Source organism: Thunnus maccoyii, chromosome 12, assembly GCF_910596095.1.
Source record: "Thunnus maccoyii chromosome 12, fThuMac1.1, whole genome shotgun sequence".
NCBI classification, from domain to species: Eukaryota; Metazoa; Chordata; class Actinopteri; order Scombriformes; family Scombridae; genus Thunnus; species Thunnus maccoyii.
Window position 1 is genome coordinate 25481644 of NC_056544.1, and position 26486 is coordinate 25508129.

The following is a 26486-nucleotide window of genomic DNA, read 5'->3' on the forward strand; positions in this document are numbered from 1 at the left end:
TAATTCCTATGGACATGCCAAGACTATATGAGGATGAACACTTCGAGAGGCTATTTTAGAACTAATCCTGCTGTCAACATCTGTATGTGTTTCCTAAGAGACAAGTAGCTGCAACATGAAAGATCAACCCATACAATGTTAGGGATGTCACTATGTTCTAATAATGAAGAAATCCCAACATGCAAAGTTTAAAGAGCACAAGTTAATCTCTGTAACGCTTAGGTTGAATCTTTGTATGGTGCATGTTACATTTTGGCAAATCATGTTCAGTAACAGCAAATTCAATTATCTTTTTTTAACAATGCCAATACAATTAGTATCAAATCTTAGCTTCAAACTTTCAAACATACAGTCTTTTTAATCTTACTTTCATTTTGATGAATTGTGGATGTGATTTTTCAGTCTCACAAACATAAACATTTCATAAATGTTTCAGACAAAAGTGTCATTTCTTTTTAAAATACCGACATTCAGTTTTATTTCTTTGTTTCACATCTCCGCTATAAAATTTAATTCCTATAGACATGCCAAGACTATATGGGGATGAACACTTAGAGAGGCTATTTTAAAGCTGATCCTGCTGTCAACATCTGTATGTGTTTCCTAAGAGACAAGTAGCTGCAACATGAAAGATCAACCCATACAATGTTAGGGATGTCACTATGTTCTAATAATGCACTTCAATGTAAAGGATGTCTTCTTTTGAAGGCTGCAGATGCACTCAGACATTTTTTTTTTTCTTCGCTCAACACAGGCATGAAAGAGGCAAATCCCCCACACACAAAGAGCTGTAATTGGACCATTTATGTCCATTTCCACACTGTTAGGATGTGTGACAAAGTCCTAACAGATTAAAGAGGAACATTCTGTCACCGCCGCGCTGCTAACAGCCTGGTTAACGTGTTCCTTTCTCTTGGTAAATGTTTGTCTTGTTGCTTCTCAGATGGTCGAGTGCAAAAGATGATAAGGAACCTAAAAAAAGGAAGACTTTAATCTTTTCCTAGTTGTTTCTGAGATTATTTCTCCCCCTCTCTATTCACCCTCTTTCTTGTTGAGTGGTTCCTGTAGTGGTTTTTTCGGAGGCAGTTTAACATTCAGTTTCCGTCTTCAGAGAAAGACGAGGTTCTGTGTCAGTTTAGATGTTCGTCCCAATCAACAAGCTCTTCAAACAAAGCTTTGATTACATTTTAAAAACAAAAAATCTGCAGCTTATCCGACTCACTGAATTATTTGTAGATTCTAACTGATTGAGTGTCTCATCATAAAAAAGTGTCTCTCATCATCTTCATCATCTCCTGGTAGATTAAAGGGGAACTACACTAATTTTAGACCTGAAGCTCAGTTTACTCATCACTGGGATTACTACTCATCCCGAGTGGTTTAATTTCTTCTGTGAAGGAAGGAGCTGCTTAAAGTCTGAAATAACCATGAGAATGTCATCAGGGTTATCTTGAGTTGGGCTTGGAGACTTCATATTTTTTACAAAGAGCTTTACATTACAAGCTGTGGCCTGGAGTTTGAAAGATGTGGGCATTTACCACACAGACAAAAGACTCATTTGTGTTGCATCATGGAAAATGTGGGATCCAGCATTAAAGTCAGGGTATCTCAGTCTATGCTGCGTCACGTTTGACTATTATTATTTGAATCTGTCACTTGCAAGCCTCCTAACTTTGTTGGGCCTATAATATATAATTGTGGTTTATTTCAACATGACATATTTCCCAAGAATGTGGCCGACGTGGCTCTATGGATCATGCTAACTTTGTACTCGCCAGCTGTGTTACAGAGATTTGGGGAAACAAAGGCTCACTCAAAATGATGTATATTGGGGCAAGTGAGTCCTTGTTTCCCTGAAGAAAAACACTTTCAAAATGAGTTATAGGGTTAGGGAATTTCAATTCATCTCCATGGAAACACCTGAGGTCTTAAGTCCCATCGTAGCGCATTTTATTCCCTTGCAGCTCAGCGCCCTCGCAGACTTGAAGTGATGACGGTGACGGTGCAACTGAAGTCTGCGAGGGCTCAGTCTGGAAGTCTGGAAGTCTGGAATTTAAACTACTGTAGGTCACCAGAAGCACATTTTTCAGGTTTATGTTTTTTGAAAGTAAACTTTACAAAGGTCGAACATGGACACCAGATTTATCTTGCTAAAGCTTAGATGAACAGCTAAAGATAGCATGATTCATCTTTGTCTTGTTTGTCTTGTTGTAGAAACTGACAGCTTGTAAGGCATGACAAGCTGTTTCTAATAGCGACTGATGACAAAGCTGTGGCATATTAATGTTTGCTTTGTTGCATGAACAAAAAACATTAGCTTATGTGGCTCATACTTAGTACTCACTATATTTAGTTAGTTTAATTACTGCATACTCAGTAACTTCAGCAATGTTTTTAGTAGGTTTCTTGTTAATACAAGTGTACAAAAATTACTAATATGTACTCACATTTTCAAAATTTTGAACTCTGATTCATCTGGAGGATGCAGGTGTGGATCCAGGAAGGATTTCTTGACAGTGAGAGATTGGACATTTTGTCACATTGCTATTTTTTCATAAACAACTCACACTAATTTGAATGAAAACAACCTGGTACATGTATCCTATGATTGTCTATCACCATGTGTATTTTGATGCTTATTAGATTAGATTCAGACATTTCTGATATTTTCTATCATTTAAATAACAAATTGTGCTCATTGCTTTATTGTTTCTGTTATTTGATCCATTAAAGTTTAAATATGTCCAACATGATCTCACTGTTTTGGAGGGATTGAACCTATGTGTGTGTGTGTGTGTGTGTGTTATTTATTTAGTAGTATTATGGCCTGAGGGAAAAAACTGTTGCCCAGTCTGCTGGTGCGTGATTTGAGAGTCCTGTACCTCCTACCTGAGGGCAGCAGAGAGAACAGGCTGTTGCATGGACGTGGTCCTAAATGACCCTCAGGGACTTCCAGTATCACTGGGTATACAGCTCCTGCAGGCTGGGCAGCTCACACTCAGTGATGTGCTGGGCCGTGCGCACCACCCTCTCCAGCGCCTTGATGTCTATGCTGGTGCAGCTGCCATACCAAGTAGCGAAGCGGCCTGTCAGAAGGCTCTCTATGGTGCCTCAGTAGAAGTCCCTAAGGATTTGGGGCCTCAGGCCAAATTTCTTTGGGCACCTGTGGCCATGTAAATGCAGTCAGGCCTTTTTAACAACAATGGTGTGGCTAGACCATGTCAGTGTCAATGTTTACCCCAAGGTATTTTAAATTGTCCACCCTCTCCACCATTGTGCTGTTGATGGTCACTGGGGACATTTTGGAGGTTTGCACTGTCCAAAAATAAAAAGAATCACAGAGCAGCCCGGTGCAGGGTCGGTGCCTGGAGCTGAGGTGAGAGTAGCCGGTGCTGGTGGACGGTGCAAACCTCAAAAAAATGTCCCGAAGCTGTATTTCAAATGGTGGCGTCAGCAAAATGTCTATCCGTCCTGCAGTGTGCCATTGCCCTTTGGGATCTAGTTTTCGTCACATGTTAAATTGGATGTTTTGGTGCAGTTTTGGCAATATTTTCCTAGAGATCGGCAACAATTAGTGCAGTCTCCGTATGTGCGGTCTCCCTCACATTAATACAATTTTTTAACTATAACAGTGCCTGAATACTCTACAGTACTAAATCAGTACATGCACTGATGTTTTAGGCCAGATGGACTTCTTTGGTTTCTTAAAATAGACCCTGAGGTTAAACTGGCATTAGTTGTTTTGTTTTTTTTAAATTTGCTAACAACCATCTCTATACTGAGTTCACACAGTTCACTTCACTGACATTCAGCTCAGCACAACATTAAATCTCACATCTAAAATGCACGAATACACTTTGTACCAGAACACAGACAACACTTTGTCACTCATTACACAACAACGTGAAAAAACACTTAAACAGGTAGCATTAAAATATATATCACCATTGAAGTAGCTTTTATCTATTTATATATTTTATTTACTTGTTTGTTTAGAATAAACCAAGATTCCATTACAATAAAAATAATGCTACTACTTTATCGTATGGATAATAAGTAAGTAAGTAAGCTTTTATTTATATTGCACTTTACAGACACATACACATGCAAAATTGAAACAGATAGATTAATAAAATATACAAACATAACACAGAGAGAAATCAACCAAAATGAAATAAAACAGGACATGGGAACAAGAAGGGAGGTCTATAGAAAGGCTCGCTGATATAAATGGGTTTTGAGGCGTCATTTAAAACAGTCCAAGGATTCGGCCGATCTAACAGGTTGTGGAAGATGATTCCACAGAGTCGGGGCTAAGAATGCAAATGTGTGGTCACCTTTTAATTTGCGGTTTGTGCGGGGGATAGATAGAAGGCCAAGATTTGAGGATCGGAGAGGTCGTGAAGTGGAATGGGGAACAAGGAGCTCATAAATGTAGCTAGGGGCGAGGTCATGAAGTGCTTTACATGCAATCAGCTGGATTTTGTAGTTTATTCTGAATTTTACCGGAAGCAAATGGAGGGACGCAAGAACAGGGGTGATGTGGGACCTACGGCTAGTTCTGGTCAGAAGTCTAGCTGCTGTATTTTGGATTAACTGTAAACATTTTAGAGAAGACTGACTGAGGCAGGTGTAGAGGGAGTTACAGTAGTCTAACCGGGAGAAAATTAATATGTAGATTAATTGTTCAAGAACAGTAGGGGACAATATAGGTCTTATTTTTGCAATATTTCTTAACTGAAGAAAACAGGACTGGACGAGCTTATTGTGCTACCTTATAGTTTATATCACAGAAATGATCCAGAAATTATACAACACGCTTCTGGACAAATATTTGTCATAAATTTTCATTGATATGTAATACTTATAATAAACCAGAGCTGTATAGAAAGATCCAAATCTGATGACGACACAGGTATACAAAATTTTCTACACTACGATCTTTTGACTTGCTTCAAAATGAAAGTGTCTGCACAATAAATGATTGAGCTTATGTCACAGTTTATAATCACTCCTATTTCTTATTTAGCACCTCAGTTGTCAGGTAATACCAGCTCAGTTTACAAACCCAGGGGGTACACATCTCCAATTTTTAAAAGATTTTTTACTTATATGATACATATTGGTTTTAGAAAATATGGTGAAATATAAAATATTGTAATATGTGTTTTTATTTCATGTGCATATTTTGTGCATGAACATTTAAATTGAAAAAAAATCTAAAAAACAGTGATATGAGTTCACAACAAGTGATCATGTCATGGTCCTGTCACACCAGCTTTACATTTCAGTGACATACCATCATGAATCTCAATTTCATCTTCAGCAGCATGTAGGTATAGAGAGGCTGGTGTTGTTGTTGATGTTATGTATTCAGAAACGGGAACCCTATCATGTTTAATTCAGCAAAATGTTATAACAACATTTCCCCCCATGGTGAAATCAAGCTCTCTGTCAGTGAGCTTTGAACAGCAGAGCTCAACATGGAGACCTTTTTGTATGTTCAGAGCTGCAGGGTAGAGCTCTCCCTCGCTCGCTCTCTCATCATACACACACACACATACACACACACACACACACACACACACACACACTGAGGGAGTAGATTTGATGCAGGCTTAATTAATGATTTGATAACTGTTGAGGCGTTAAATGGAGCGCAGGGATAGTCGAGAATCCCAGATGAGGAGTGAAAGCGGAGCGGTGCTAGCTGGTAATATGATGTGAAGGGTTTCTCTCCACCTGCTGCAACACACGCTGTTTCTTTCTTCTCTCTTCGTGCCTCGTCTTTAAACTTCCAGATCAAGTGAAGTTTATTTTTTACAGCCATTAGGGCCTCTTAACACCCAACCCTTGACCCAACAAGGAGGAAAATGATAAAATTGGAAGAAGCCAGAGAGAAAGAGAGAGGGAATGCTTAGGTGCGCAGAGTTTTCTGATACTGTGAAGATAAAGGACTGTGTGCTCTTGCACCACTTACAAGCTTCACCCTCTCATTATTTGTCAAATTTCTGATTGTTTGGTTCCTGTAAAAGCAGCCTACTGGTAATAGTGAGGACACACTATAAACACAGAAGTATTATACGACACTGCCAACACCACTTCTAGCTCCTCACTGTGTCACATGGCAACGCTCCCAAGCATAGTAAGTATTTCTCCTTTGTGTAAATAAGCAACCTTCCACTTTTTACCTGGATTTACATGACTTTATGCCAAGAAATAGTTCAATTTTGTTTGTAGCTATAATCTTGGAAACAGCCCATCGCAGAATCATATTTTCTTTTTCACTTTTTTTGCCAAATCTATACAGCTACTAGGCAAATTTCCTATCATTTAAAATATATTTTTTCACCTTTGGATTGTTGCCTTTCTCTGATTGGATTGTTGCCTGCTTTTCCACAATGCCCTAAAGGAGACATATCATGAGCATTTCCGGGTCTATGTTTATATTCTGGGGCTCTATTGGAATATCTTTGCATGGTTTACAGTTCATGCATTTATATTATACTGACCCTTTATGCAGACCCTCAGTTCAGCCTCTGTCTGAAACATGCCGTTTTAACTCCTGTCTCTTTAAGATCAGGATCCCACCGGGCGCGCCTGGTTCACATTCCGGCTCCAACGCGGTTTTGTTTGCCGTCTTGCACGCGGTGTCCTACCTGACTGGGAGCGTTTCATAAATGGAGCATTTCAGCATTTGCGGTCAAGCCAGCTGCCTTTTTAATTCAGTTGTACTGCTACTAATGTAATTACACACAAAAAAAAAAATTTCTGTGTGAAAAGAAACTGAACCAACTAGAAAACACAACAAGTTTACCAACTTATCCATTGATCCAGACCAAATCAAATGAAAAATACATTGGAAAACATCCTTAGTCTCACTTTGAAGACCGTAACATAGGATTCACATCATTTTCATACTCATCACACCGTGCAGTGATCCCTTGTACCCTGTATGGAGACATCTGCTTTTATAATGTTTCTCTACTCATTTATTAAGGTTTTTTTTTTAATGTGTCACCTGTCTGCATCTTTATGGCTGGATACTAACAATTTGTGTTATTCTTTGTCTTGGGTGTTTGATTTTGTGAAAGCATAGATCCAGTGCATTAACAACAGCACATGAACGCAGCATAATAGTTATGGCTAAAAATATGGATATCACATATATGTTGGATATCTCATACATAAAATAGATACATAAAATCTGATACATAGAAAGTATTACCATAATGTGTAAAAAAATTTGGCTGGAATTGAATCATTTATGTAATAGAAGTACAGGCAGTGTTCATTTCGCCTCCAGGAGGACAATTTGAATAAGCGTACATCTATTTCAAGCATGATTTGTCATGGTTGATGACGTGGATGAAGCAGGTAACATCGACTTGTCATTGAGTCTTCTGAACCTTCAGTTCAACTCTGTGGCTCTTCACCGTTGTCATTAACAACCCAGCCGCAGCTCTATCCTGCCTCTTTGAGCTGCAGGCAAAGTCAGCCAATAAAGAAACAGGACAATTACACACATAATGAAGACTGCCGAGAGGAGAAATTAAAATTTAAACTGAGCCAGGTGTACTGCTGAATGAGAGAGAGAGTGAGTCGAATGTGTCAGCAGGTTTATGAACTCAGACAGAAGGAAAAAGTGGGACTGAATAAATGACCAAACTGAAAATTAATCTGACTCATTATGAATTCAGATTTCTCTTCATCAGCAGCTGGTTCCAGATCAGACGGCATGCTGTGATGGACACAAATAGATGAAAACTCAGAGAGAAAACACATTATGTCTGTTATATCTCCCTATACTCAGTACAGGCAAAGCAGTTGGCTGTGTTCTCATCAAACATTTGTACTGTGTCAATTTTGAAGGTTTAGGGTTTTTGGTTTTACAAAGGCTCCTACTGATTAAACACCTTCCACGGTTTTAAAATCATGTTGCAGACTTTCGCAAATCTGACTGTTTGAAGACAAAAGTACTTTAATTCAAGAGCAGAAAGTTGCGTTCGGCTCTTGCAGCGAGAGAGCTGCCTCGTAACTCTCTGCCTCTCTCTCTGATGACCTTATTTTCTCTCAACTATAATTAAGAGGTCTTGAGTTAAGCGCCCTTTTGATACAAATGATGTTATTAATCAGCACCCAGAGGAGAGCAACCACTAATGACCTTTATAATGAGAGGGCTGGAGTCAACATGCTTTTTCTTCTCTTCTCACCTCCTGCTATGCACTCTTCCTCTTCAGCTGTTTCTCTTTTGTCCTTTAAAGCTGGAGAGCGGGACTTTTGTCTCCCCCTTCTGGAAGTGAGAGGAATTACAAAAACACTGTTGACACATGCTTACATCATAGGCTCCGCTGTAGCGTACTCCGTCACTACTGTTGCGGCTTTAAAACAGTGAATGAATAGTTTTGAACATCACACAAGTCCTACGAAATAACTATCACAATTTGATCATTTAGTCCGATAACATTTGGAAAGTCTAGAAGAGCCGCACAATTAAATTATTTTATCCCCATTCAAGTTAGCAGAGAGCTAACTGGAAGTTAGCCAGCTTGACCGGCAGAAGTCTTCAGTGCCCATGATCTGCCCAATAGAGCATGTGCTGTATACATTCATCCGGCCAGCGCAGGAATGTCAAACCCAACACCAGATTAAAGACGTATACTGTGAAATACAGAGAGATTTATTTGCTTGTGATGGGCTTAAACAGCATTGTGTGAACTCGTTTGGCAAGGGCTTGAATGTAATGGACGTTCATTTACATATAAAAAATACTTCTTTTGCATAGTGTCCACATTTAACTGCAAGTGGGCATGCCACCAACAACACATATGTAAACGTTTCAATGACATATGAAAAGTATGGCTCAAAAAGCACTCCTGATACAGCCTATCATATGGAGGATACTGTTTTTGAAAGTAACTCACACATTTTACAGTTGCATCCGATTCCATCCCATGTAATCATCATTAAATAATTGAATTATAAATACATATTCCTGTTCAGTATTCATCTTATATCCCCATTTGTCACACCTGTTTGTCATTTCCTCATCAAGCCGCAGTACAAATAGCAGCCACTCTCTCTCTACCAGATAGTTTTTGCTGCCTTTTGCTAAGTTTTTCAGCTTTTTTCTTGCCTGCCTAGTTTGTTGCTTTCTTTGTTTTTTTGACCCCTGCGTCTGCTTTGCTCCTCTGAACGTCTGCCTTGTTCTGACTGCTTTCATTTGCCAACTGTAATCCTGCCTTCTGACCTGAGTAAAGAGTGTTTTAGACTCATCTGCTGTTGGCTCCTGAGTTAGCTTTTTTGTAAATATTCCCAGTGAGAAATAAGACACTCATCCTGTAGCGTATGTTCCTTGCTTGACTCATGCATATACAAGGAATTCAGCAGCATTTGACCAAGTAGGAACCACACAAAAACTTCTTAGATAGAAGTTAGTAGCACTGAGCATCTACCTGATAATGAGAAGCTGTGACTTCTGGTGACTGGTGAAATTTTAATAATAATACCATTCCTGATTTAATTGGCCTTGATGCAGCTAAAAAGTCTCTGCATTTAGGAGCTAAGCCTGTGAGTCAACAATCCGTGGCACCGGCTTGTTTTTCTCCTGCTCATAATGAGAAGGTCATGCTGTTTCTTACAACACTCGACTGTATTTTTTAAATTTTTTTTATTTTTTTTGCTGTGGCAACACATAATATTTCAGTTGTGTGTTTTAAACAGATTTCAGGAAGTCATAAGTATGACCAACAACAAACAAACTCAATTTTTATTTTAATTGCAAGTTTATCAGCTAAGAGATACAGCTGATCTGGGAATGAAACTTCTGGAAAACATCTGGAAAAACGCAGTGAAAACATATCTTATTGTTTAACATCATAAAAAGGGGAAATAGAACTGACTTGAGGCAAAAGATGAAATCTAGTATTAAATAAATTAGGTCTGAATCTGTGATACTACTGATATGTTGGCTGCACGTATTTTTGCTCATATTGTGAGTGCTGATAATGACTTTGCACCTTATGTACAGTGATCTGGATTCTACATTGCCTTTGGTACATCGCTGTATTGGTATATCTGCCACCTTTCTGCTTGTATTCATGCTGGACAAAAGAGACTTGCAGCCTCGGTGGAAAAACCTGGTTAGAGAAAATTCAAGATGTGAGCAGAAAAGTCCACCTAGAGGCTTCAGATTCATATATAAAGTAACAAAAACACATCAGTATGCGATGAACTTTTTTGGTTTTAGAGTCAGAGCTCAGAGCAGAAGGAAAAGAAAGAGGAAAAAATGAAGACAACAAGCAGTGGTGATGATTGATTGGTTGATTGGATAGAAAGGATGAGGTCAATATGTCATCTGTTGGCATCCTCTACCGTTAAATGAAAGAATAATCCATGAAAGAATGGCAACACAAATGAAAAAGAGAAGAAGAAGAGGTCCTGTTTCTTCTGGCCATGCTCATGGCCTGACACTGTTTCTATGGAAACAGTGTCAGGCCGGTGAATCCTGGTGAAACAGACCAGAGTGACCCAACCAAAATCTCTGAACAGGAAATATTAGATAAGATGAAACTACACTAGGGAAATTGAAATTAGATTTCAAGAAATATATATAGGGTGAAATGGCCTTGCCTCACCCCTGTGAGAAGCAGCTTTCTGGTGATAGTATCTCCCTGCCAGGTGTCAGGTTAGTACCCGTCAAATAAAAGAAGAGATATGAGCCTGACTCTGCTGCTACAGATACCAGATGCATATCAGACAGAGACAGGCCACTGGGTGAGGGCTGAAGTTAGACTTGACTCTCAGTTTTTTAATTCTGACTGAGATTTGGACACTGACAATTTGTACTTTAAACCTACATTAAATTATTTTTTAGGGGTGCAACTTTGGGGCAGAAGAAGACATATAATCACCTTTTAAAGTTATATATATGATGGATATGTTAGCAATAGCAGATACGGGGCAACATTATCATTCATTTGGTGTCATGTTTGTGTGCAACTGATGAATATAAGTCCAATTTTCACTTTCCTTTTCGCTCTGTTTTTGGTCTTTCTTTGGGCGTTAGCTGCTTAATTGTGCCATTATTTTCACAAGCTAGTTGCTAACTTGTCATATTTGGCACTGGGTAGGTTGTGTAGATTTGGTTTTCAGAGCTTTTTTTGACGCAGAGAGTGAGCCAAAACAATAGAGTTATAGGCTGTAAAACCAAAACAGTGGACTGAGGCTAAAACCCCCCAACAGAGCTGAGGCGAACTGCAGATAATCCTGTGTGATAAGTGTTTCTACCAACTCCGAGGGAAATATATGGCTCTTTTATGTGCTAAATTCTCCACTTTGTTTACCAGCTAGTCACTAACTGTGTCTGTTTGCCATTTGGTGTTGAGCAGGTAGTATAAAGTGGGTTTTTAGGGCTTTTTTTCTGGAAACAGCTGCCTGCTGCAGACGAAAACAACGCTATGAGAGTGCTGAGAGTGAACCAGAACAGTAAAGTTGCAGATGGACAGCGAAACACTGAGCTGAAACTCGCTATAAAGCTCAGTAAAGCTGAAGGGAGCTACAGAGTTCTCTGTAGGTTCATCACTACGAGTCACACCTCTCACATTACACATTGTCATCTGATATGCTGTTATTATGACAAATATAAATTATATAAAGGCTTTTACAATCTGTACAACATAGACGTCTCAAGACCACAAAAGCTCCTCTTGAACATGACCTTGTCACCTTAGGCATCATTAAATTAAACATGTGCTTCATCGTGCATCTACTAACAGTACAGACTGTCGTAAGAAAGCACAACATGTATTTCAATTCAGAACACATACTAGTCTGTATATTGTAGTGTTTAAAAGTATGTGCTGCTAAAATCCAGTTGCTTTATGTAAAGCCTGAGATTAACAAATCAAAAGTCTCCATTCAAAACCACTTGAAACCTGTTTTTACTATGACAGGTGCACCAAGAAGACGAGAGGGTTCACACTTTAATGCTCACCTAATAATTTACCATAAAAAGTAACTGCCCTGAAATAGAAGAAAAGATATCAGGTGTGTCAGAATAAAGGCAGCTGAGGCGGAAATGTCACAGAATGGAACCTCCAAGTGAGAATCAATTCAGTCAGTGTGACAATGTGTTTTGTCTTTAATTATCTGCTGAGGAGAAGATATCAACCGCTTAGAGGCTAAAGTAGGGGCAGAGAACTATGATCAAAACATGATTCAATGCATCATAATCGTCCACACATTAAACTGTCCATCAGCAGCTCTACAATCCGAAGCTACAGCATAAATATTCTAATCCTCCTGCTGGAGACTTTGTCCTGTATGTTTGTTTCCTGTCTGACTGGTGGAGTGTGAGAGCATCTGTTTGGAGTCGTGCTCGTTCTTTAGCCGCTTCTGTCTCTGATGTTTGGCACTGAGAGCCCTCTGCTTCTCTTCAGTCATCAGTTGCTCTCCGCTAGCAGAAGGCTCATCATTAAAATATTGTGCACAGAGGTGTTAAAGCACCCAGGAATTCACACAGCATGCAGGCTCAGCTGAGTCTGTTTTCAACACTTTCTAGATACGAATATATATCCCACGATGCCTCATTGCAGGAGACGCATAGTGAATTTTTACATGTAAAGTGATAATATACTCTGCTGCAGTCTCTCTGCACTGTGTATAAGCATCTTTTTAGGCAAGCATCCTTGACCTTGACAAAATATGGAGCATTGCGTTAGTTCAGGCAGAGCAGCAGGCATATTCATCGGCTGCCTGGCTACCAGCTGACCAGTAACATCCAATCATAGTTGCATAGGTGTACCAGGAGGCCTGATTTAACTATTACCACCTCCTCCAACACCCTAACCTTCACTAACGTTGAAAGTTTTGATATTGTTCTTTGACAGCTCCGTGAAACAGCTGTGCTTTTTCCACTTTCTCCAACTTCTCTGGCTGCAGTGCTGTTTTATTCAGATTTCAAACTTCTTGCATTTTATGTTTGTTTGTTGTTGGTTTTTTTTTCTTTTTGAGATAATGGCAATTGTAGACACAGTTTGACACATTAAGTAATTATGAGATAATGATTTTCCCCTGCAGTAAACAGTAACATGCCTCTGGCTTCCTTTAGGCAGACAGCAGGTCTGTGATATTTTACCATCATCCTTCTGTTCTCCAGAGCTACAGAATCTGGTTTCATTCTGCTTCAGCTTTAAAAAAAAAAGAGAAACAGCTTTGGACTACAACTAAAGAGACTAAAGACATATTCTTTTTATCTAGAGTAATAGCGACACAGAATGCTTAATGACTATCAGGAAACTGTAAATCAAGTCAGTGTTTTTTCATGGGGATGTATTTTAAGAACTCAAGAGGGTCCCAAACACAGGACAAGGACAGAGTGGTGTTGTTAAAGAAAAAAGGTTTATTGCAGGAGAGTTCTGGTCTTGGAGTGTTGGGGAAAGGGATCCAGCGGCAGCAGGTGGAGAGAGAGGGTGTGTGGCTGTGAGCGTGGGATGAGGGGAAGCCTAGCTGGCAGGCAGGAATGAGATGATCCTGGGGCACAAGAGAAACAGGTTAGCATTCAATTGATAGCTTGACACAAGGATTTCACTCACTAAATTGGCCTGGAAACATTTGCTACCGCTGAGGTTGAAACAACAATCCAGTGAAGAGTGGGTGAAGAGCCGGGGTAGATATATACTGGAGAGGAGGTGAAATGATAGCTGGCAGGTGTGTGTTGACTGAGGGAGAAGATGAGCCGATAGAAGGCAGGTGTGCAGGTGTACTGTGAAGGAAGGGAAACCACGCCTATGCCAACACACAGACACATGATAGAAAATAACAAAAAACATTATATGTCTCCTTTAAAAGGTTTATCAGAGCTCACTGAAACTCCATTTTGGCCAAAGACACCGTCCACCCCGACAAGCTCCAGTTACTGAAGGCTCCCATTGGACAGAAAAACTTCTTATTGTTGTTGTTGTTGTGACTGTGATGAAATGACCTTGGACTTGTTCTGCTGTGAGAATTGAAGACAAAGCCTGTTGACGCTTGTGAGGACTTTTGTTTTTATCAACATTCAGCTGCAGCAGATAAAGAGTCCTCAGAGAGCCAGATGATCACAGACACAACAGATTTATTTGGAGCTTTTCTCTTGACTTGTAAAGCTGCTGGTCTATTATTTAGTATTCGAGTGACACAGTCACTTCATTAGCTGCTGATCAGCCTCCCTTATGACATCATTATCTGGTTAACGAGTAATGAGAGGCAGGTGTGTATGTAGCAGTTGATTGTTAAAAAAAAATCCCATCAGCTCTGTCGCTGTCTGTGGTGCTGAAACATCTCTGATGTCTTCTTCTGGTTTTCAGCCTTTTTGACTCACAACCCCCAGGGGTGTGTGTAAGTGCTAATCAGTTTATGAATGGTTTTAATCTTTTTCGCTGATTTAAAGGTGCAGTGTGTAGAATTTAGTGGCATCTAGTAGAACAGACTTGGCAGAAATGGAATATAATATTCATTAGTATGTTTTAATTAGTGTATAATAACCTGAATATAAGAATTGTTGTGTTTTAATTACCTTAGAATGAGTCCTTTATATCTACATAGAGAGCGCATCCTCTTCAATGGAGCCCTCCATGTTGCACCGCCATGTTTCTACAGTAGCCCAGAATGGACAAACCAAACACTGACTCTAGAGAGGGTCTTTCACGTTTCACAGTCACCATAGGGTCTCCTACACACTTGGAAGGGGAAGGGGGGGTATTCAGTTGGTTGCAATCTACAACCTCACTGCTAGATGTCATTAAATCTTACCTGGTCCTTTAATTTGATTAATTATCATAATAAGCCTTTAGGCTCAAAGCTCTAGAGTATTTCCACAGAAAAAAAACTAATCTGATAAAAATCTGCAGTTCTTCTCATCACAAAAATAAAGGTGGAAGGGAAAACTCAATGAAAATGGACCTTTTAAAGTAACAAAACCAGTTTTACAAACACTGCTATCAAAGTGAGTCCTCATATGTTGTACGCAGATACTGTATGCCATACTGGTCTAGGTCCGTATATCATCCCTGTTTGTTTCAGCCTGCAGCTGCAATTCCTCTATGTTAGTTCAGTTTCTCTGTTTTGTCTTTGTTTAACACAAGTCATGATTTTTTTAACCAACATAATTAAACAATTTAGCAGTTTTTACTGGTGCACATGCAATTTAGGCTGGCGCTGCAGCTAACAATTAATTTCATTATTCATTAATCTGCTAATTATTTTTTAATTTATAGATTTTGTCAGGTAAACAGTCCAAAACTCAAAGATATTCAATTTACTATCGTATTAAACAGAGAAAAACAACAAGCTGTTGTATTGATGTAGCAAATGTGTAGGTTCTTTTTCTTTGGTGAATGTTGATAAATAATTATTAGCATTGTTGACGATTCATTTTGTGTCGATCGATAAACCGACTAATCTTTTCAACTCTAATGTAGGCACTGATGATTTGGTGTCTTTGGAGCTATTAGTTGTTTCTTGTTACCTTACAAATCCAAGCGCCGATTTCCAGACCACTATTGCGACGAATTGCTACCTACTTTATAGCAATGTGGGTGTAATTTAGTTACTTAACAGTTTTGAGTCTTTTTCCTTGAGGTTTTCACATTGTGTTAAGGTTTTGTTTTGTTTTAGTACTGTTATAGTATTTTGTAAAACCCTCACCTCCTGTGTTAGGATTCCTTGCAGTTTCCAGCCTCCCACATTGAAAGTCTGTACAAATCCACTGCTGTCAGACATCTGACCTGTTAAGCAACATTTCCATAAATGTTCAAGAATCAGAAGTCATGTAAGTACATCCAGAGATAGATTATACAACACAACAACAATGCAATTCATCTGTGATGAAAGATGTATCACAACTAGTGGACAACAAATATTGCTGAACATGATCAGCATGCTGTCACTGTAAACATTAAAAGATTGGATTTACTTAAAGAGCTTTGATTATAATCAGCATTCACTCAGCCTCGGTCATTACAGTCACTCTGCTTCTGGTCAGATGAATGATTCATTGACTTTTCATCAGTCAGAACAGACACAAAGCAGCTCTGTGCGAGGTCTGAATTTCACAGACTTAGCTTTTGAGGGATTAGTTATTTTCGCAAAAAAAGAAAACAAAAGAAAGTGTAGCTCTAGGACAGAAGCAGTATATCTTCATTCATATTAGTATATAAATGATGTGTCAGTTTTTTGATTCAGGGTTATTGAGGGAAAACCGAATTAAAATTGACTGCATTTGTTCATGTCAATGCCAACACAAGTATATCAACAACAACAACAGCAGTAATGGAACAAAACAGTTGGAAACAAATGAACAGTGAAGTTTAACATCCTTTACAGAAACATTGTGAACATCCTTCAGCGCCTGAGGCGGCCATTTGGTCATTAGCCTCGGCCATATTTTACATGACATCTCATCTCATCTGATATTTATAAATTTTAATTTTGTTTCTAGCCTTTTAATTTGTGTTCTAATGCGTTATGCTGTATTCGTTATCTAATGTTTTTATACATTATGCAGAGCACATTGAACTGCCTTTGGTTACAAAGTCTGTGGCTCATTTATATTTTGCTACTGGTCTAAATATATTAATATTTAATTGTTTTTTCATTTCTAATGTGAAAATAACATTTTTACATGTGGTTTTATTGGTGAAGAGGAAACAATCTTTCTTGCTTCTTCCAGGTTTAAACTTTGACTACTTGGATTGCACTGAGCTGCATCACCCATAAAACACAGTAAGGAAAATCCTCTTAGATCATGTTGCTGAAAACGTTATTTCTTTGTGTGATTATCCACCTTTCAAGGTCTTTTCTCACATAATCCTCCTGTAATTTTTTCCTCAGGTCACTGAGAAACTTTCAGATGGTGCTTTGGTGTAATTATGATTCTTCATTCTGAATGGCCAAAGTCATCAAACAGTTCTGTCCTCTGCATTACGCCTGAGTAAACTGAACAGAAACTTATTTAGCTTATTTAGGATTTTCCTTTAAAACCACTGATTAAGGCATGTTTGATTTAAAAATGACTGGATGTATAAAGAGCTTAAGAAGAAGAGACTTTGAGGATGTTTTGGTTTAGTTTTGTGAACTTATACTGGTTAATTAACTGGTTTACAACAGATGAATTGAATTATTTAAAGAACCCCTCCAGACATCTATTAAGACTCTGCTTGGAACAATAATGTTTATCTTATATGGTTTTCCCACAGAAAAAACATATAATTTCCACTTTAAAATCCTTAAAATGACATTTCCTCTTTCTCCCTCATTAAAAATTGCAGAATCTATGAATATGCAAATATATTTCATCTCTGTATGTGCACTGGAGGTTTCAAGTTTCCGCATCACACTCGTGTAAATTGAATATTGGACCAGGATTGGCTTCCAAACTTCAGCAGATGAATGTTAAAACACACTGTTGTCAATCTCTGCACTTGCATCTTTCTGCACAGAGAAGTTCAAACATCCAACTGTAGGAACAAGAAGAAGAACGTATTTTTGAGTGGAGGGAGACTTTAAGATTAAAGCAAACACATGAATCCAGGCAAAGATTAATTATTCGTCCAGATTCTCAAACCAGGTCCTTAACCAAATGATGTAAAAGGCTACTTTTTTTCTTCTCAGTTTCATGGACTTTCAAAATTGTACTTATTTTCTTTAAACAAGTGCAAATTTCAGACAAAATCTCAAAGTGACATTACATAAAATAGTGACATGTTGGTTGCATGTTTAGCAGATTTATTTGCCAGATCAACTCTCACCTTCACCTTCGAGATCATCTGTGGTATAAATGTTATCAATCATGTCCACATAAATATTGCCAGTGAGTTTGACAAAACCTGAGAAAATTATACATCTTATCGCCTGATTGAAGTGTTCTCAAGTACTATTTAACCCAAAAGGAGCACCACTATTGCATTCAGTTCAAGCACAGAATCATGCTGGATCCTGATTGGCTGCATTATTCATAAAGGAGATGTATAACATTTACTTAAATCTGTATTCACTGACTTTTTTTTTTTTTGTCCACTTGGGGGCAGCACAACAAGCTGTAAATACAACATTGATGTATTATCACCTTATAAAGGTAAATGTGCAAAGAGTTGCACATTCTGCATTGATGGAGGAGCATTAGTATTCATCTGGAATCATGTTTCTGGCCATCTGAATAATGTAAATCTAATATTCAGTCTCCTTTTAGCTCTTTTTGGTCTCCACCAACTCCTGAGGGAAATATCTGGCTCATTAGCTACTAAATGCTCCGGTATGTTCCAGTAAGAGTGAACCAAGACCATCAAGTTTCTGGCTATGAAACTGAATCAATGACCTGAAAGACACAAAAAAGCTGCAGGGAACTGCAGATTTCAGTGATAATCCGCTGTGGGTTTATCACTGCAAGTTACATCTTTCATGTTACAGGTGGTAATTTTGTCATCGTTAATGTAAAAATATTGAGTAGTGCAGTTTTAAATGATTCATTCCTTCCCCCTCCACCAACAGGAAGGACTCAAATGGAAACTAATGAACTCTACTGTACTTACATGCTGAATAATTTAGTTTTATAGATAACAGATATTCTTCAGAAACTTCAGAAAAACATTTTGAACTCTTTCCATTTGTGACTCCATTATATCTGTCAGCACTAAAACTTTAGATGACCGGAGAGCAAACTGTCAGAAAAGTGTTTGATGGAGCCACAGACAGCAGAGAAACAGATCCAAAAGTCCTGTGAAGCTCAACCAGTAGAGAAACTCCGCCACGGTCAGTGGTTTTATTTCCACTGGGACTCTCTAAACTCAGAGTCCGTGCACTCTCTCTGTGCTGTGAGCTGCTGCAGATAAGAGCGACATGTACATATGATGACACCGAGGTGTCGATATCTGTCTCTGTCTGCTGCTTCTGTCTTCTGTTCACATGCTGCCTCATCCTGTTGGCTGTGTTGGTGCAGAGACAAAGAGGAAAAACTACTGCTACCAAAAAACCCTCCTGGCTGAGCCAACGCTTTCTGTCTGACGGCCTCCTGATACAATCCAGATGAGACCGGACTCTTCCAAAGGTTTATCAGCTGCAAACAGCAGCACAATTACACCACAATCTACAATGGAAACGCTTACTGGAAACAGCTTCTGGAAATTTACATAACTTAGAACGACTGCCTGTCTCTCTCTTTCATCATCTCTGCTTTTCTTTTCATTTTTCCTCAGTCTTGCAGCTTCCCAGCATTATTCTCAGCTCCACGGTTAAACCCGTTAACTTGCATTACAGAGAGCAAAAGGACTCCCTCAGTGTCATTCACATTGCTGTGATTTCCAGGACTGTTGTGTTGTGCTGGCAGGTTTCAGTTACACAGTGATTAGTGAAGGAAACATGGAAAAAACATTGTCTTTTCTATCCCAAGAAGCTCAACACACATAAACATCTTTTCAATCCATCTTTACAGACAACAGGAAATAGTTTTGGGTTGGAATTTCTTATTCATTACTGTAGATGTGGTGTAGTATTGTCTTCGCTCTGCTGTATCAGAAGGTTTGAGATCTTCGTAGAAAGAACAGAATGGAGAAATGGGGAAAAGGATTTGTTTCTTCCCCCAGAGGCTCAGCAGATACGGCAGCTTTTATGCAAATGACTCCAGAAATCAAAGCGTGTGATGTTTTCCGTTATAACTTGTTGACACTGAATGACTGGAGAAGTGGAACTTGTTGGGAGTAATCAGGCAAGACAGCGAAGCTCGAAGCCGACACGGTGGACAGACTTAACTGAGCATGTAAAATCACAACGTGCTGTTCCTCCTGCTTTGCTCGACAGTCTCCCTGCAGAGCAGGAAGCTCGCTGATCTAACCAAGCATGCTGTGTTAGCAGATGCTGAGACGATCTGCAGGATTTCTTCAGTGATTTCAGATGGAGGTTTGTCTCTCAGTTTCTTATGAAAAAAACAACTACAAAGAAACAGCAAAGCAAAATATCTATTCAAGTTTAGGAGAACATGATTTTGCTCATGTTCTTTTATGCCGTGAATATATTTACTGATCCCTGAGCTGATTCTTGACACTTTATGCTAATCTGCTTTATTATTTGCTTCCACTTGCCCTTGATTTAGACAGCCGCACCCTCAGGCGTGTTGGAGAAATGCTAGCATTGATCTGATATTGTGCCTTCTAGCGTAGATCTGTGACACTGCTACATGCAAGCAGATATTTATGAGCTTTATCATCCAAACCAATACAATAACACAGTGCTGCAGATGCTCTCATTGATAGTTACTGTGGATAAGACCATCCGCTTGTGTTTAAAATGTAATTGGAAATGTTTTAAATGTTTTCTTCTTTTTCATACCAAGTAATTCATTCCCTGCTACCTCCACATCTGCACAGAGTTGGGAGGTGTAGAATACAGCTCATTGTTGATTGTGAAAAGCTCTCAACTCCTGTTTTGCAACTCCAACATAGTTTTCTAAACCTGAACAACAAGTGGTAAATAATGGCAATAATGATATGATATGACAAATCATGAATCAAATCTTATTTATCATGTATTCAGTTGTTATGTCATTCTTTAGTGAGAGACGAGTGATGAGAGGCAGCTGTGTGCACGCTACAGGTTGTAAGTGTGTGTGTGTGTGTGTGTGTGCGTGTGTGTGTGTGTGTGGGCTTCCTGTGGACAAATCTACAGAAAGCACATTGTTGAAAGCTGATTGTGGTTTTTTTACTTGCTTCCTCATTCTCCTCATCATTTAAAATACACACTTCATTAGGAACACCTGTGCAATCTAATGCAATCTAATAAAACTGCTCTGTCATAAATTCTACTTTTACCAAGCTTATATATTTTCACTTTTTGTTGACGTTGTTAGAAAGGTGATAATTCTACTTTATGTTTATTATTGAGTGGGTGTTGGTGGTATACTGGAGTGCATTACACATGTGCGTTCCTATTATTTTGCCTCCATCATGTAGGTTAATGGAGTGGACAAAATATAAGGCCAGTACACCACCAGCACCCACTACGACTTCAATAATAAACATAAAGTAGAATTATCACCTTTCTGACAATGTCAACAAAAACTGAAAATGTATGAGCTTCATAAAAGTAGAATTTATGGCAGAGCTGTTGTATTGGATTGCATTATTAGGTGTGCCTAATAAACAAAGGTGCAAAGGTGCTCCTAATAAAGTACTCGGGTGAACGGTCTTCTCAGCATGAGGAGTCTGAATATTATCACATGTTAAGAAAAGCAAAAAGACAAGCAAAACCAAAAAGAATGCAGTTTAGGGCTGCCACTTAACTTTCAGAGTTTAATAATAAATACATGACATTTACACTTAGAGCCAACATTTTGTTTAGCTCAATAAGAGATTATTATTAATAAATTTTATTTCATCGGGTATTCTCTGTATGCTTGTAGAGCAGCTCTACTATCTTTATAAAACTTCAATCTAAACAAAAAACATACAGTAAAAAAAGACACAAGATTCCTCTTCACTCCCTTTCAGATGCCTCTAAAGTGGCCTTTAACGAGGCAAGATGCTCCTCCAGTTGCAGTGTATGTAACTGAGTTATTATGAGAGTTATAAGAAATGGCACCTTGGGTTTAAATATTTAACTCAAAGTAGTCATTATATTGCTTCAAAACAGCAGATAAAGTAAACGTTTTATTCAAAGCAACAGGGAGTGAAATTAGAAGGTTAAGAGGTTAATTGAGATCTTTTTAACCTAAACTGCTCAAAGCACATCTTTCCTGGACGCAAAGCTTTCTGAAAACAAAAGTTACAACCAAGGGCATTTACGACTGTCAGGTTCAATGACTCACACACACACACACACACACACACACACAAACAGATATTGAGCTAATAGCTCAGAGGTCAGTGGATTTCACGGAGATGTAAGTTCAGTTAGCAGAGACGGTAGAGTGCAGCTACACTGACCATTAAATCGCCATTTATTAAAATTGAGACCATGAATCTCAAAGACTTGGGGTCATTTTAGTCAGGGTCAATTTAGTCTTTATTAATCCAATCAGAAAACTAATGTTCAAATGGGCAAATTGTATCCAAGGTAAATGACTGTAAGATCAAATTCTTTATGAAAGAATCCTGAAACCTGCCTTTGCTTCAGATATTATTCTATTGTTGCATTTTATACATTAATGCTTCAGGTGCACTGAATAGATGCTCCCAAAAAGATGATTTATTTAGTACAATTATGACATTAAAACATTAGGTAATACTCCACATGTGGTCCATATATAGACTTCCCTTGATTCATCCCAAATGTGAATCCCAGGTCAAGCAATTAGATCAATATATACTCACAAAATTATTATTTACAACACAAAGCTCAGAGATAACAATTTGATATCTGGTTCTTTGATTAAAAAAAACAATGAAAGATACAAACAAACCTGTCGACATAAAAACCCAAGGAGAGAAGTCAAAACAAACAAAAAAAATCCAATCTCAGAGCTTAAAGATCCACTCCAGACACTTCTTTGAATAATAATGTATGTCTGATATGGCTTTTCCACAAGAAAGTTCAATTACATCACCTCATAAATGACATCTCTTCTTTTTCCCTCATTGAAAAATCCAGAATCAATGAAAATGCATATACAGTTAATTTCTGTACACAACATGTCTCCTACTATACGTCACACAACAACAACTTACAACATGTAACTTGAATACTGGAGCACGATTGGCTCCGAACTACTTGTGATGTCACAAATCCTGCTCATAGCAACACACCTTGATATCAGATTTAATGTCAGCACAGGGAAACTTTCCCACTTCAGCAGATGAATGTGAAAACAGTTTTCTAGTGTCAAACTCTGCACATATGAGGGCGGGACCCAAAAATTCCCAGAATTGTTAAAAAAAAACCTCATAAATCTTTCAGTAGTACCTTTCTAATCCCCTTGAAAGTACTCTCTTTGAGATGCGATAAGCGCTTCTCCCGTTCCTGGAGACATTTTCCTGTAATCGTCTTTTGTCATTGTGCCCAGAGCCTCCTCCGATAACTACATCCTGCTCTCGTGCTATGAATGGTTTCTAAGAATTTTGGGGTTTCTTGTCGTACATCATTCTGCACAGCGAACCTCAAACATCCAAGTGAAGAAACAAGAAGAAAAACTCATTTTTAGTGGAGAGTGCTACATACAATAGAAATGTCAGAATCAGTAGATGAATATTGTTCAAGACAATAATTTACAGCACATATACTGGCCTTTTCTACTGGGAATCTTCCTGCTTAGACTACGATACAGCATTCTTGGAGCTAAATAATTCAAAAGCGTATGAAAATGAAATAAACATGGATGCTTTAGATCATACATACTCTATTGAGTATGTATTATTTAACTGCAATCTGACCCGGACCGCTTTTGAGTGACCCATCACTGTCACGTCACCTCAGCTGTCATTATTCAGCTGCCCGCTAGTCACCACCAATACATCCATGGTCGCAACACTTAAGTAAAGTGGTTATAGAATTCAGGGGCTCCAGCTGAAAAAGTACAATGGTTATTCAAAACTAGCCGATACAAAAAAGAAAGGTTGACAGTGAAACACATGCAGTGCAAGGATGAGTGGACTGAGAAATATGCGTGCATTTTGCCCCGAGGGAAGCATGAGACCATTGTGCTTGATTTACAATGAAACAGGGGCCATAATGAACAGTGGGAACGCAAAACACTACTACGACACCAAACATGGCTGTTTTGAACAAAACTATCCCAAAACCATGGACTTAAGAACCATAAAATTGAACCAGTTGAAGTCGTGATATGATGACCTCAGGAGAATAATTGTAAAATCAAACATTTTCAACAAAGAATACAGTGAAGAATTCAAACTGCAGCAGACTCATTAATGAACACTTACACCAGTGTTACTGCCTGGCTGTCACATCTTTTTATGCTCAAGTTTAACGACTTGGTTGCACAACAAAGGTCAAGTCTCCCATTGATATAGAAATGCTGTTCATGTACAGGGCTCTGGAGTTTTTCTACTGAAATATCATCATGTAATGCACCCTTACTGGACCTTTTGATGCAGTGGAAACATGTTAAGTGGACCACTAAGACCTGTGTTTGAGTACCCCTGCTTTAGATAAAAGTCCATCAATCAAAGTAGGTTACACCTCATTTAATGGAAATTTTGTAAATGCACACAATTCTGCACTGTAGCCTAAATCAAATTGTTCATCCATTGTGTAAATTACACGTGTCATCGGTGACACTGCAAATCATGTCAAGTTGTCAGATGGTATGAACACGTGAAGTCATAACCATGAGAATCTTCCCCATCATTACCCTCCATCACACATGATGATAATGTGACATACACTTCAGAACAGAGGACAAATGGCAGATTTATGCTGTGTGTGTGTGTGTGTGTGTGTGTGTGTGTGTGTGTGTGTGTGTGTGTGTGTGTGTGACCTCCCATAGTGTTTTGTACTCATAGTGTAAAGTGATTGTAGCCACTCTGCACTGTGTGCTGGCAGATCTCAGTATTAGATTCTCCCTTTTTTTTTGTCGACATGCAGCGTGTCGACATGCAGCTCACTGCGGGGAGTGTAATCATCATGCAGATGTGGTAGCAGGAGTCAGCAGAGAAGCCTGCCAGGCTTTAAGTGTGTGTGTGTGTGTGTGTGTGTGAGTGACTGTATTTTAATGATTAAGGAGAATATGATTACCATGCAGAAGAAGTAGCATGTCAGAGAAGAGGTCTTGTGTGTGTGTTGGAGTTCCTGTGTTTACCTGTCTGTCATTGTCCACCGTTATGATTGTGTTCTTCTTCTATTCTCATCTCTCTGATGCTGTATTACACTCAGCTGCATGATGAAACCCAAATAAATGTGGAAATATTACATTACAGGTGAGCAGACAAGCATACGACCAGTTTCATTATAGATAATATATATATTAGCATTCATAAAGAGATTATGTTAATATTGACTTTGTGTGACTCAGTGGAGCTTGAGACTGAACCTCCATGGTTAGAGGGGCAAAAATTATGAGGACAGTATCTGCCAGAAATCTGCCAAAGATGAGCCTCTTCAAACGACTCATTGTGAGAATCAATCATTTCCCACAAATATGAAAATCTAATCAAGTGTGTTTAAAGGTTTTCAAGCTTAAATTCCAACTGAAGTCCCATTTAATCATCCCTTTAATTTTTGCAGTCAAAAATAATGTCAACATGTTTTTAAAATATATTGGTAATTGTTTTGTGTTATTAAAATGAAGAAAAAGGTCTTTGGGAAATATCAGAGATGTTCCTTTTTGTCCCAGCCAGTTGGAGGGGCGTGTTGATGGTTTGTTTGATTGACATTAGCTGGCAGGCTACGAGAGTGCCAGTGTCACTGAACGGAGAACGGACACAAAGTAAACCTAGCTAGCAGGGATTTTGAAGAGTGAGGAGCATCACAAGAGAATGAAGTGACATTTGCAGGTATGTTTACATGCTGTTTAATGTGCTGCAGGTGAGCACCTAATTAGATACCTAGCCCGCTAACTGACATTAGCGGTGCACTTTCCCCCGGTGAATGTTTGTTTGGTGGCTCATTCAAGAAGCTAATGTGTTCATGTTTGTTAGTTAGATAAGAAGAAGACTTTATTAGGAAAGCTAATGTGGGTTGTTGTTCAGTCTGTGGCTCTTGTGTTGTGTAGCAGGATGCAATCAGGCTCAGTGTGACCGTCTGCTCTGCCAATGATCCAACAACATATTATTGCATTATTCAATGAAATAAGGAGTCCAGCTACGTAAATGATGATGGAACAATATTTCACTGAATTAATGCAAAACCATCATGAAACCAAAGGATGTAAAATATAAATTTCTCCTTTTTGATTTTGGAAACTTGTTTTTTTCAAGTGACAAGTGATTTACAGGGCAGATATGAATGCTGTAGTAGACAGAAAAAAATATTTCATTTACAAATAATTGCAACTATTTAATTTCAATAAGTTGGAAAAAATACACCAACTGATTAGATAACTGAACTTGTTTTTAATGCTTGTTTGATTTTTGCCATGCCAACCAACATCACTTCACCTTATTGATGTTTTTCCCAAAATTTAACATAGATATTAGCAGTATTTAATTCACATGCATGTAACATGTATGTTTCCTAATATGATACTTCAAAATATGTTAGCAAGTCACTATAGTTTTGCAATGGGACTTCTCTGATTTTCTCTAAACAATCAAATTTGCTTGAACAGTTTTATCACATTTTAAACAATTGTTCCAAAATGATGTCCACTATTTGAAAAAAAAATGCTTTATCTCATTTTGAAATTAAACCTTTCTTGTTTACATGGTAATCACTTGTTTGCTCAAATATAAAAATACTACATCAGCAATTTCAGGGAAGTTGAAAAATGCGATTACAGAAGGACAAAGTTATTTTCCTGTAAATCATTCATTCGTCAGCATTTCCTCTACCTGTTACGGCCC

At 38.5% G+C, this 26486-nt stretch overlaps 1 long non-coding RNA gene across 1 annotated transcript; it reads right to left on the bottom strand.

Annotated features, from left to right (window-relative positions):
* Window positions 1-13382: 13382 nt before the first annotated feature.
* Window positions 13383-14173, bottom strand: LOC121909195. The gene is made up of 3 exons (XR_006099381.1): window positions 13868-14173; window positions 13622-13765; window positions 13383-13533 (listed from the first exon to the last, which is right to left on the bottom strand). It is a non-coding gene; the product is annotated as an uncharacterized LOC121909195 (long non-coding RNA).
* Between the last annotated feature and the right edge of the window lie 12313 nt (window positions 14174-26486).